This window comes from Choloepus didactylus, chromosome 11, assembly GCF_015220235.1.
Source record: "Choloepus didactylus isolate mChoDid1 chromosome 11, mChoDid1.pri, whole genome shotgun sequence".
Classification (NCBI taxonomy): domain Eukaryota; kingdom Metazoa; phylum Chordata; class Mammalia; order Pilosa; family Megalonychidae; genus Choloepus; species Choloepus didactylus.
Genome location: NC_051317.1, coordinates 54,479,220 through 54,494,320, shown reverse-complemented (window position 1 = coordinate 54,494,320; position 15,101 = coordinate 54,479,220).

The following is a 15,101-nucleotide window of genomic DNA, read 5'->3' as shown; positions in this document are numbered from 1 at the left end:
CATCTACATATTATCAGTCTGTGAATATCAGTCTATGAATATATATGTGTGTGTGTGTGTGTGTGTATGTACATAGATATGGATATTTTTGTATATGTACATAATACACAGGCATTTACATTTTGTGGAAAACTGTTGATGTATACTATTTCTTTAAGGTAAATGTTATCACCATTTTATATGTAAGTTAAGTGAAGCTCATAGTGAAATATTTTATTCAAGTACACTTGTAGGTAGAAGTTAGGATTTTATCTCAAGTTTCTTTTCATGAAAATATTCTGCTCCCTTATTGGATAGCATGTTCACAGCATGATCTGTAAAGTTTCAGTTCTGTATATTAAATGAGGAGTTTCTCAGTTGATTTCAGTGGAGAGATGAGATACCTGAATATTACAGCAACTGTTGGGGCAACTGAGAATGGGAGAGAAGAGCATGCAGGCAAATATTTCTATTGAAAAGATCCATCTCAGTTAGACTTTGCCATCAATCTCTTGAGAAATACTATATTTTAGAAAGAATGATTGTGTCCTCTCTTTTTAGTTTAATCATAGTAACAGTATCACTTAATTATTATAAGTTAATTGTCTCACGTAGAGACAATTTGAATTGACCACAAATTTCAAAATTAGAACTATGCCAGCATTCCTTTTAAGACGTATTAAAATAAACATATTCCTTATAGTTTGAGGGCAAAAAAATAGTTCTAATTATAAAACATGTTAGATTTTCTGAGACAAATATATCACTACTAATAAATATTATGATATTGTTAATTTATATATTTCTTTTCTCCTTAAATATGTGATTTTGTGTCTTTGACTGAAAGACAAAAAATTTCATTTTAAAAACAAAAACTATTAAGAAGTCATATAATTTCTCAGTCTGGTTGTCCTGGTATCAACATTCATATTATTTTCATGAGTCTCAATTTTATTTATGCCTAACAATCAGTTGGGTTGCTTACTTAAATGCAGATTCCTGTGATACTCTCTCAAAAATGCTCCTTTGGTTGATCTGTGGTCCAGGAATCTGTACTTTTACCAAATATAACAGAAGAGACTGATGCTCAAGATGGTGGAAAACAAACACTCTGGTGCAATTTAGAAAGAGAGGCTTTTGCTCTGAGTCCTTGTTCAGAAATTCAGCAGTTAATACTCTATTTTCCATGCTTGTTCCATTGTTAACTCAATTCAGGGTCACTAGTATCTTCATCACTGACTATGAGATTAAATTTTCTCATGGATTTGTATTGCTGCTGCATAGTTGTAAGGGTAAGAAGGAATAAATGAAGATCAGGAGTTACTTCCCGTTTATTTCCCATCTTCATTCCCACTTTGCACAACCACTGATAAACTGCATGACTGTATAAAACTTTATTGAATTGTTGAAGGTTACTTAATGGGAATTTCAGTGTAGGCTTAATTGGCCCCATAGATGAAGCATAAAGAAAAAAAAAAGCCAAGGAATAAAAACCTCATTTGCTAGGAATTCACTGTATGAACTTATATCAATGTTAGATCCCAGTCCTGAGTACCATCGACATAGAGTATTTTGTTCATAATCCTAAATACAACATCCACTTTTTTTTCCTAGTCCCTAAACACAAGAATTAGCCTTGCTTTGAATCTCCTTTTTTATGTTTATTAGCAACTCCAGAAAAGAGGTGAAAGCAGAAGTGAGAAATGGGGCAATGCATCCAAGTCAAGAATCTTGATCAAGCCCACATAGCTAGAGAGTGTCAGAGCTGGAATTTGAGCTCAAGCAGTGTGCCTCTGAAAATAAAACAGATATTCTTCTTTCAAAATCTATCTTTCCAATAATAACAGGGTAGTATACATCATCTTCAGTCTTACTGGCCAACATATGTTTCTATATTCTCATTTCTGTATAAAAAAAGAAGTCATTCTCTGTTGTCCTAATTATGCACTACATAATGTAAGAGTTAATTTCCAGGTATCTTTGTATATACTATGACTATCCTTGGGTAAATGTAAATTTCCTGATGGATAAGTATGAACTAATATTTTTGAATAATTTAAATTGGAATAAACAGTTTCTATGCAACTGAGTGAGTATTGGAAAACTGCTCTTATCCTGACACATTTAATGCAATAATTGTTTCCTCTTGTATGTCTTTAAAAATATTATTTGGAGTAAAATATTTGTTCTCATCTTATAGCTATTATAGCTCTTGGTGTTTTTTCCTGAGAACATGTAGTCCTTCAGAAGATAGCAGAATATTTTATAAATTTTCATGAGTTCATGATCACTGAGGCTTACACATTTATGAGATAATGAAAACTATCAGAAGTATACAGAACTTAGAAAATATATAGTTCTCTCAGAATTTGGACCTAGTGTGATAGTTTTAAATTTCAGAATAATGAATTAAGTCAGTTAAATCTGTTCATCAAAGAAGTTGGGAAAATTTGGCCTTCACAATTTAGTCTTAAACACAGTAGTTTGAGGAAACTTTCTCAAAGTATTTTCAATGGATAGACTGCTTCAGAATCACCTGTGGTTTTATGAAAGTGGCAGATTCTTGGGTCCCAAACCCAGATTCCCCACATCTGAATCCCGAGAGTTTGGTCCCAATATTTGCATTTTAAATAAGTGCTTCGGGTGTTCATTGAGCATTAAAATTTAGGAACCTCTGGGTTGACAGAAAGTACCAAGAAATACTTTCTTGTTTCAGAAGATTGACTTAGAACTGATTTCTGGAATCTTCCCAAATGAGAGAAAACTACTGTAATGATTTCAGATACAAAAGTATCTTTTGCAATTCTTCAGAAGCAAAATGGCCAGTCTTTACAGCTTCAGGGTAAATAGGAGAAACATTTCTCCAGGTTTGAATGAAGAAGAGAGAGAGAGTTTAGAGGTTCTGCAGACAGAATTGCACAAGATTGTTCTGATTAAGCAAAGGAAATAGTCACAGAGTTTTTGAAAATTAGAGAAGTTAGAGGCTATCATTTCCACTGGCTCATTAATGGCAGAGACTACAAGTTGTAGGGCTTGTATAACATCATGCAGTCTGCTTTCCAGAACCCAAAGGTGATACTTTTCTAAAAATCCAGGCTAAAAACGAGCAGAACAAAAATATCTTCAAGAACCAAGGATTCTATTTCCAATGTATTTCTAGTCCTCACAATAACCTTTAAGTCCATATATCTAATATGCACAAGTACTGAAATTTCAATCGTGTTTCATAGAATGCTAAATCCTAATTTCTTTCTACTACTTTAAGCTGTCTCTTGAACAGTGGGAAAATAATAGATATGGATCCTAAAACTCTGTTGTATTCTATTCTGCCTGTGAATCCTATCCATGAATTTGCCATGACTCCAACCAAGTGAGAGCCTCCATGGGCTCAGGGCCATCTTTCCTCAAAGTGATCCTTAGGACAAAAGGATTCTTTCATAATCCTCCTCATTTACGTCAGTCAAAAACCCAAAGTTCAAGAACTATTCCACTATTGATCCTCTACTACCAATCATCTCTTCACATCATTTCACCTCACATGCTTTGCTGCATCAATGTCTTATGAGTAAATTCCCTTGTATCTTCAATCTATTTGAATGCACCATTTAGCTCCTCTTCCTTACTTGAAAACCCATCCTCAACCTTGAAGTCACTATTTCCTTTGAGGGCTGCTTGTTTTCTCACACTCATAATACTCTCAATGCAAGAGGTAGGATTGGTATATTCCTTTTTCTGAATTTATCCAAAGAGATCTTTGGCTTCTATTGTGCTTCCTAAGAACCCATGATCTGTCAAAGATTTGGTCATTTAGTGATAAAGGTCAGAAGGTTCTCACTTTCCTTTTAGCTTTTGTCTGCCAACATATAGGGTCCTTCCTCTCATTTACTGAAAATAAATAATAATAATAAGAAAAGTAAAGAACAGGAAAAAAAGGAAAAGGAGAGAATGAGAGAGAAAGGAAAAAAGGAAGAAAGAGAGAGAGAAGAAAGAAACTTCCACTTGATTTAAAGTTCTCCTCTTGTCCCATAATCCCCCTGGTGATTTCAGCATTCATGTGATGACATCACAAACCCATGACCATTTGTCAATTCAAACTTCCCATGTATGTATGATTTTCTCATTGAATTCAATAATGAAACACATCAAAATTCATAACTTGTATTTTACCATGTGTTGCTTCCATCCTCAAAACCACTCATTCAACCATCCCACTTTCTACATACACTTATATTTCTGTTTTTTCAATCAATTTCTCCCAATTTAACTGCTCTTTGAACTTTTTCAAACTACTCTCCTTTGAGTAAATCCATTCATTGTCATGTCCTTCATTATTAATCTCAGTTTTCTTGGTCTACCACTTCAAAAATAACTCTTTCATTAATCCAGACTCTATTTCTGCTTTGTCATTTTGTTTCATAGCTTGAACAAATCTCAAATACTGGATTAATTCCCATTTCTGAACCAGACCAACCTGGCACCCCTAGAGAAAGTCACACAACGGGGAATGTGGGCATGTGGGTTCATTATAAATTATCACTAATTTATCAGTTCTATTAATTTTCTCTATTGAATATACTCTTCTATAACCCATAACTATTTCATTACTACTGTTACTACCCTTCATTACTACTATGCATATACAAAAATAGAAAAACCCGACAGAAATTTACTCACCTTAAATGTATATGTACAAAGCTATTTTCCTTTCCACCTCTTAGACCAAACTTAGCCCACTCCTAATCAAATATATCACCAAGAATTTTAGATTCTATCAGTAGTCAAATTTTTTACTATTTATTTATATAGCATGTATCCAACTCTCCTACTCTACTGGATATACTTCACTTTTATGTTTTAGATGAACACAGGAAAGCACCTAGGAACTAATTAAGGTTGTGAGGTATAGATAAAGATGTCAACCATGCAGCCCATACAAGGATAACTGTAGGGAGCTTTTAGTCTATATTTCCAAGTATTTGATAATCTATAAATACATTGTTCAGTCCATTATTTTAATCCACAAGATGTCCTTACTGAAATTAGCTAATGAATCTCAACCTGTTATTAGTATATAAATTGTGGACCAGCACAAAAAATTATTATTAGAAATATAAGACAAAATGGAAAATTCATGATAATATTAACAAATTTTATATTATGTTTACTATCTTCTAAGTATTGCACCAATTGTTTTGCATGGATTATCTTTTTTCATCCTTACATGATTTTATCATATTCTTGAATGAAAAATCATTTTTAGTGGAAAGTGATGAAAGGAAACATGGGGATACATGAGGATATTGAAAAGACAGAAAGGAAGGAGAGGTCAAACAGATGTCGGGTGGTGGGAAATGTATATTAGGGAAAGACTGGGAAGACTTCAATTAATTTATTATCATTTTCATGAAGGGAGGTCCTTTTTTATAACTGTATATAATGCTTTCTCAAGAAAAAGAAAATGGGGAAATTATATCTATTATTGTTTAAAGCAAATAAAAATAGATTTTAACTTAACGGATTTGGAAGTTTGTACAAAGAGCATCACAAATAGTTATTATTATTACTATTATTATTTTAGTAATGGACTTTTCAAGGATGCTGTATTTTTACATAATAACATTATTTTTAAGCTTTCTTCTTATTTATTGTTTCTACAGAGAAAATCTGCTCTGTACAACTTGGCAGTATTTAGTCTTTGTTGTTTTAAGAAAATAAACTAAGTATCCTTATGTATAAATTTCTTTAAGGGGGACTAATCCAGAAAATTAAAAGAAAACATTTGCAAAATTGCATTTTCCTTTATCTTAATGATTACCACAGGCTTATATATACATCATCATAGTTTTAAGTACCTAAACTTTCTAAAACCAATTTAGACTCTTTAGTAATATGCATACTGAGTAAGAACAATGTGCACTGAATGTTCTATGAATTAGAAATCAGTGCTGCAAAGACTGTGCTCAAAAAATAAGTAGTCACAGAAACAGCTGGAAAAATTATGCTTATTCAGCCTTATGAAATATAGTTTAAAATGAGAGAAATGAGGAAAACATTATTCATAATTTCTTTTAGACACAAAAGAATCATAAAAAAATAAGCTTTCCAGAGGACTATACTCAATGCTTCCTATTGCTAAAGAATAGATTCCAGAAAGAATCGGTAAGAATATAATAACATGACCTGTCAAAACTGGGCTGTTTATAGTTCTTATAATTTGGAAAAAAAAGAGTAAATCCTTATTCTGAAACGCAGAACAGAATTAAAGTTATAATTATACAAAAGACTACATAGTGGCAGCTGCAAAATCCCTTATATTATTCTCCAACTTTAATTCCCAGAATTAACACTGATCTTATTGACTGCCTTATTAGCTGCAATAATAGTGAAGCAAAGTGTGTTTGTGGGAGGAAGTGGGATGCATATGAGTATTGGATAACAAATGGCATTTTGATAATGTATTGTCTACATCCTGAATGGTATATTGAATTCCCAGTATATGAGAAAAGCATGTCAAAATATTGATAATAATATCAAGTTTATTGCTTTCATAATTAAACCTGAAATACTGTATATGTCTTTTATAAGATTACGTGGGCTACAGAGTATCTGTTCTCCTGATTTAAGGAACAGAACATAACGTAATATAATTATTGTTGTTTTCCCCCAGTAATTTAATCCTTATTTTTTCTTGTTAAACTAGTCTTTATTTGCTCTTGAGTTCCACAATGTTAATTGCTTACAACCATAAACTGTAGATTCTCAGAGAATCCTACATCTACATTCAACCTGTATTATTCTAATATTTTAAATTACAATATAACACATTCAATTGTTTATTATTTATTATTTAAGTCTCTGTTCTGGATCTCTCACCATAGCTCCATATAGTGGATATTTTAAATAAATTTCTAATATCTATTTCATCTCTTCTTTATTGTCCTGGAACAGTATAGTTTGGGCAACTGACCTGCTCTGGGGATGGTCCATAATTAGTCTTAACTGATCATTATAATCACATACCACAATGAGTAGAAAATTTAAGAAGCAATGCCTAAACAATATGACCATTATATTTCCCTTTTGATAGTCATTGGCGTAGGTAAAGACACATGACGTTGGTTTGCCAACTGAATTTTTGAGTGTAATTTTATTCTTTAATTTCAATAACTATAATTCTTGAGATTGCAATGATTTACTAAAATATATATTATGAATTGAATGAATGGTATTTGGAAAAAGTTTCAACTTATTGCCTTAAACTAATAAAAAAATATTTGACATAAATAACTATGATTAAATAAATGCACATTCAAAGACCAGTGAGGATGTATTATTTCATCAGACAGTATTCAACTCTTTTCAGAACAACTTATTTCCTTTTCACTCCATTGAATTCACTCTTAAAAAAGTTATCCACTTACTCAATGTTGTCAAAAAATTAATACTCCTTGTTCCCACTTTAAATTATATCTGAGTATCATTCACTGAAGATGACACTTTCCTCTCTTGGCTTTTCTGAGATTTGTCCCATGTTTTGTTTTTAGATCAGTGATTTCTTATTCTTTAATAGGTGTCTGTTATTAATAATGAGACCCAGGCCTCATTTCCTCTCTCTGCTCTATTTATATTTTATTTTTATTTCTTTCTAAGATCATCATATTATACTTTGACAATTCCCAGATTTATAGCTTGCACTATAATTTTTATAACCACTAGCATGCACAATCCCTCCACTTGAATTTCTAATTTCTTTGAAACCTAACAAGTTACAAACTTAAATCTTCATTCTTTCTTCTATTTCATGATATAGTTCACACCCTGTCCTATTGAGTTACTTCATCCAAAATTTATGACATAAATTCCCACCATCCTTCACATTCTAAAACTAATCCATCAAAAATGCCTATGGTTCTATCACTAAAATATATCCTTAATCTTTCTACTTCTTTCCAACTCCATGCCATATTCAGTTCAACATCTCTGTCTGTACTCTCCAAATAGTTCATTATCACTGATCTCTTGCTCTCATATTTGCTGCCCTAAGATCCATTATCCATCAGATCATAGAAGAAAATTTTAACTTAGTCAAATAATATAATCCCTTTGGTTAAAAACCTCAATGCCTTTTGTTTTAGTTTTGTAAAGCTGATGAAATGCAGTATGCCAGAAATGGGTTGGCTTTTACATGAGGATTTATTAGCGTAAAAGCTTAAAGTTCTGAGTCTGTGAAAATGTCCAAGTCAAGGCATCAAAAGGCAATGGTTTCTTCCAGAAGACTGACTATTGGTGATCCTCAGCGCCTCTGCCACATGCCGTTGGCTGGTCCTTCCCTCCTGGGTTTCATTGCCTTCAACTTCTGGCTTTTCTCTCTTGGCTTTTCTGTGTCTTTCTCTGTAAGAGAACTAAGACCCACCCTGAATGAGATGGTCAATCTCAATTAAGTTAAAATCCTGCTTACCAAGAGATCCTACATACAATGGGTCCATGCCACAGGAATGGATCAGAAAACATAGTCTTTTCTGGGGCACATAACAGCTCCAAACCATCACACCTCCTAACTGCACAAAAATGCAACATACTATCTTCATTATGGCTGCCAAGCACTATGTGATCTATGTCTACATAGCCTATCTGATCTCAGACTTTTCTTATCATGTAATATAAAACAGATCATTTGGCCTCCTTATCATTCCTATCTCCAAACCTTTGCATTTGCCCTATCCCTTGTTTTGTCAAGAGCCTCAGATTAACCTGAAATTATGGGAAAGATCATTAAGATCTAAAAGGGAATACACTATTTACTGTGTTGCAAGAACAGCCGATATAAGAGTCATATGAAAGTGCTGAAGATTCTGACAGTATCCGGGTCAGTCCTTCAGCTTATATTCTGGACATAAAATCTTTGAGAGAACAAGTATTATCTCCTTTAATAATGGTGTATTTATTAAGACCGTTTAGGAAATTATACTCAAACAACTAAGTAATAATGGAATAGATTGGCTTCTGAATTGTAAAGAATGCTGGGCTAATTAACAACATTGAAAACTGAGTAGCAAGAAATAGGAACTTTGAGATCCGAAGTTCCCCTCATTTATACCTTTTTCAAAGATAAGACAAGAAAAAATGAAACAAAAATATATATACAGATTGAAAGGAAGAAGTCATACTGTCTTTATTCACAGAAGACTTGATCATCTATGTAGAAAATTCTGTAGAATCTACACATGCAAAAAATGCTAAGAAAATCAATAAATGTATTTGCCACATTTGTAAGTACAAGCTAAATATTAACTTAATTGTATTTAGATGCAATGCAAAGAACATTTGGAAATTGGAATAAAAAGACACTATCATTATTCCAACCCAGCTAAGCCTCAAGACTGAAGAACACTCCAGGCATGAAGTTAGATCAGTTTAATGGGACTTACAGACAGGAGAGATGGTTCCATGGTGGCAGCCAGCAGGGAAAGATTGAAGTTAGTGCTCTGCCAAGAACTAGGGTTGACCAGGGCGGGGGGTTGTAAGTGTCAGGAAAAAGACATTTCATAGGATGTGAGAAAAGACTTTCAGCAGGGTCTTGTGACACAGGAGTCTGGAGATTTGTTATCAACAGTGATTAGGGGAGGGGAGTTTTAATGCTTTGTTTATGATACCAATTGTACATCTGATGCGCTTTAAGTCAGTAAGCAATAGGCAGCTGCATGCAGTAACTTACCATCACTATGGAGTGGAGGGGACTCAGGCCCTGGGACCCCATAATTATTTATTCTAGCAAAAATATAATATACTTAAAGATATCTGACTAAATATATGCCAGACCTCTACACTGAAAATGGGAAAAAGATGCTGAAAAAAATTAAGGAAGATATAAATAAATAGACTGCTGTATTGTGTTCCTAGATCAAAGACTCAATTTATTTAAAATGTCAGATTTCCCCAAAGCAATCTGTAGAAACAATGCTATCCTAATTATAGTCCTAGCAAACAGACTTTTTAAAATTTGATAACTAGAGACACTATTTCTAAAATTCATAAAGAAATGGAAAGAACCTACAATAGACAAAAGTACTTCAATTAAGAATGACAACATTGTAAAATTTGTACTATTTAACTTGACTAACAACATTGTAAAAGATGTACTATTTAACTTGAAGAATAAATATGTACTATTTAACTTGAAGATAAGCTATGGTTATCAAGAGAGTATGGTATCAGCATCAAGAAAGAAAAATAGATCAATTAATAATATTGACGTTCCAGAAATAGACTGTGCTCATCTGGATATATTATGTCCTCTTCAAAGCCATGATCCTTCAACCAATCTTGTGGAATATTTGGATTAGGTTGTTTCCATGGAGATGTGAATCACCTAGCTGTAGGTGATACTTTTGATTAGTTATTTCCAAGGAGGTGTGGCCCTGCCCATTCAGCATGGGTCTTCATTAGTTTATTTGATTCCTTTAAAAAGAGCCATCACAGGTGCAGGCTGCAGCAGCTGAGAGAGACATTTTGGAGACAGCCATTGAAAGCAGACTTTTGCTGATGCTTTGGAGATGTTAGCTCAGAGTTTGCTCCAGAGAAGCTAAGAGAGAACAAAACATCCTAAGAGCAGTATTTTGGAGAATGCCACTTTGAAACACAACCTGGGAGCAAAGGAAGAAGACTCCAGCCACGTGCCTTCCCAGCCTACAGGGGTGTTCCATGTGCCATTGGCTGTTCTTCAGTGGAGGTTCCCTGTTGTTGATGCCTTAGTTTGGACACTTTTATGGCCTTAGGACTGTAACTTTGTAATCAAATAAAACCCCCTTTATAATAGCCAATCCATTTCTGGAATTTTGCATAATAACAGCATTAGTAAACCAGAACAGATTTTGATACCAGAGAAGTGGAGTGCTGCTGAGTTTACAAATGCCAAACATGTTGCAATGGCTCTTTAAATGGATAAGGGGAAGATTCTGGAAGAATTTTGAGGAGATTGATGGAAAACACCTAGATTTCTTCAAAGAGACTGTTGGTGGAAATACGGACTCTAAAGATAGCTTGATGAAGCCTTGAACAGAAATTTTGAATGTGTCACTGAAAATTGGAAGAAAAGCGATCTTGGATTTAAAGTGGTGGAGAATTTGGAAAACCTGAATCCTGGTGCTGGATGGGAGGCAGAATTTGAAAGTGATGAACTGAGATACTTATCTGAAGAGATTTCAAAAGTAACAATCAAAAATGCAGCTTGGCTTCTCCTTGAAGCTTATAGTAAAAGGTGAGAGGAGAGCCATAAGCTGAGAAATGAACTCTTGGGTTCAAAGAAACCAGAAATTGATGTTCTGAAATATCCTGGACTTCCAGAAAGTGAAACTACAAAGGATAAAGCCCCACATGAGGATTTAATAAAACCTGGAACAAGCCAACCATTTCAGTACAAGCCAGGATTGGAAATGGAGTTACCCAAAAAGGACTTGTGGAAAGTACTATTGTTTGAAGCTTTTGACTCCTGTAAACTGCATGCCAAGCCAACATATTTTTTGTGATATCTGTATAGACAGAACCACTGCTGGTCTGGACTGGAGGGGACAGAGAAGAGACAAATTGAAAGAAAAATTCCTTCAAGGACAGAATCATGGAAATTGAGGTCTGGAGTCAAGAAATCTTAGACAAGGAGAGCAGAGAAACCCAGGCATGTGGAAAGGGTGAGTATGCCCCGGAGGCAGAGGGTGGGCCTTCCACCTAGATGCTCAGGAAGAGTGCTGCCACCCCAGGCCTCAGAAAGGGTGAAGAATATACCATGGGAATTGGGGAAAGCCCGGCCACCACCCCACTGTTTAGAGAGGGAAGAGCCTTTGTCCCAGAGAGGCAGAGTCTGGGTGGCATCCCAATGTTTGAGGAGGGTGGGGCCAAGAAGAAGGTGGTCTCCCCAGTGCATGGATATGTTGGAGCACTCACCCCAGCATTTGGAGAGAAAAGGGCTGCCACAAAAGCCTTTGGAAAAGGTTGGACTCCTGCTCTCTCAAGTCCCAAGGATACATCATTCGATAAATGACTCTCAGACTTTTAAATCTAATGAAGTTTGCTCTGCAGGTTTTAGGAATTATTTTGGTACTGTGAACCTTGTTTTCCTTTCAATTTCTCCCTATGGCAATGGGAGTGTTTGTTCTATGACTATCCCTCCTTTGTATTTTGGAAACAGATAACTTGTTTTAAGTTTCACAGGTCCACAGCCAGAGGGGAATTTTGCTTTCGGACAAGACCATACCTGTGACTGATTTTGATGGGATCTTGTACTTACCTATTGTTACTGAATTGATTTAAGCTTTTGTGATATTGTGATGGGATGAATGTACTTTGTATATAGAAAGATAACATATTTTATGGTCCAGGGGGACAAATGTACTGGTTTGGATATATTACATTCCCCCTCAAAGCCATGATCTTTTTATCTAATCTTGTAGGGTATTGGGATTAGGTTGTTTCTATGGAGATGTGGATCACCCAACTGTAGATGATACTTTTGATTATATTATTTCCATGGATGTGTGGCCCCACTCATTCACCATGAGTTTTGATTAGCTTGCTGGAGTCCTTTAAAAAGAGCCATCAAAGGCCCAGGCTTCAGCAACTGTGAAAGACACTTTGGAGATGGCCATTGAAAGCAGACTTTTGCTAATGCTTTCAAGATGCTAGCCCAGAGTTTGCTTCAGAGAAGCTAAGAGAAAACATTGTCAAGGGCAATGTTTTGGAGAATACCATTTTGAAACACAACCTGGGAGCAAAGGAAGAAGACTCCAGCTATGTGCCTTCCCAGCCTACAGAGGTGTTCCATGTGCTATTGGCTGTTCTTCAGTGGAGGTGCTCTACTGTCAAGACCTTAGTTTGGACACCTTTATGGCTTTGGGACTGAAACTTTGTAACCAAGTTTTTCTAGCTTGCTAATTCTGCAGAATGCAAAACACCAGAGATGGATTGGCTTTTATAAAACGGGGGTTATTTCGCTACACAGTTACAGTCTTAAGGCCACAAAGCATCCAAGGTAACACCTCAGCAATCGGGTACCTTCACTGGAGGATGGCCAATGGCGTCCGGAAAACCTCTGCTACCTAGGAAGGCAGCTGGCATCTGCTCCAAAGCTCTGGCCTCAAAATGGCTTTCTCCCAGGACGTTCTTCTCTAGCAAGCTTGCTCCTCTTCAAAACATCACTCCCAGCTGCACTCCGTTCCCTCTCTTTGAGTCAGCTCATTTATATAGCTCCACTGATCAAGGCCCACCCTGCACGGGCGGGGCCATGCCTCCATGGGAACATCTCATCAAAATCATCACCCACAGTTGGGTGGGGCACACTCCAAGCAAATCTAACCAGCACCAAAACGTCTGCCCCACAAGACCACAAAGACAATGGCATTTGGGGGACACAATACACTCAAACCGGCACACAAGTAAAACCCCTTTTATAAAAGCCAATCCATTTCTGCTATTTTGCATAATGACAGCATTTGTAAACCAGAACCTAGACCAACACATATGTGTTAATTGGTTTTCAACAAGTTGCACATTTCAAATAAAGTTATTTCAACACATGGATTTACATAAATTGGATATACTTATGATAAAATATAAACTTTTATCCATAAATTCTACCACATAAAAATTAACTCAATTAATTATCAACCTAAACATGAAAATCTAAGTCTATAAAATTTCTAGATGAAAACATAAAAGAAAGTCTTGCGACATTGAGTTATGGAAAGATTTCCTAGATGTAATACCAAAAGTAAAACTTATATAATAATAAATTAAAAAATTGGTTTTAATTTCTGCACTTTTAAAGACATTGTTAAGAGAATGAAAATACAATCATCAATTTGGGGAAAGTGATAATGTCCTTGTATCCAGGCTCACAGCTCAGTAATAAGAAAGAAACCACTGAAAAATAATTTGAATGAATGCTTCACCAGGGAAGATATATGAATGGCAAATAAACAGAAGAAATGATGTTCAATATCACTAATCATAAAGGACATGTAAATTTGGCAATGAAGTGCTACTATATATCAATTAGAATGACTAAAGTTAAATAGATGGACCATAACAAATATTGTAGAGAATGTGGAGCACCTGAAATTCTCATAAACTGCTGGTGGGAATGGAAACTGTTAAAACAACTCTGTAAAAGGTTAAACATCACATACCATTTGGCTTAGTCATTCCACTGCTAAGTGTTAACCCATATAAAATAAAGATGTTTGAAATCATTGGGTATAAAGGACAAGAAGACTAAATCACCAATGAGATACTACCATACACTTGTTTGTAGTTGTCCTTTCTAGTGGAAATGACTAGAAATTGGAGAAACATAAGCACAAGCAGAAGCCCTTCTTCCATATTATTTGATATAAAAATTAGGGGAAAATAGTGGTTGATTTAAGGAAAAACTACAGTACAATTTTTTATACTAATTTAAAAGACAGTCTCTGTTTCTACACAATGTTAATTGCCTGGATATTCAATTGGGTTTGAAGATTTATTGATAACATCAATGTATGATATAGAGGGATCTAGTCATGGAAAAAACATTCATTAAAATGGCTGTAACTAACAGTAACATATAGGTATGTTGGTTAAATATCTATATTAAGTTCCATAAGTCATAAGTGAAACTCTAACATATTGGAACCTCAAGATGAAGTGCATCACTTCCTTGTACCTCCAGATTTGACCAGTTCCAAACTGGGATAAAACATTTTAAAAGCCTACCCCTTTATGTGAGTTCCTTGGTGTGTTAAAATTATTCCCAGCAATAGCATTTAGAGGCTACTGTAAATAAATAAGTTGAAGTCTTGAAATTGGTTTTAACCAGTAATTCTCATTCATGAATGAGATAGGTGCTCTTGGGAAAAAACTTCCGTGAAAAATAGGTGTAGAGGTAAGGTTCCTGAAACTAGGGTCAATGGCAAATAGAGTTTAAGTGAAACTGTCATAATATATAGGGCCATAGCCGATATGGAGTTAATCAATACCAAGATTATGTAAATAAGGTCTTTCAAGGCTAGAAAATATGTCAGTTTTGAGGGCCAATAATCCTCTTTTACTTGCTGAGCTTTGAAACTGGCTAGAGAGAAAAGAAGAAATGAGTC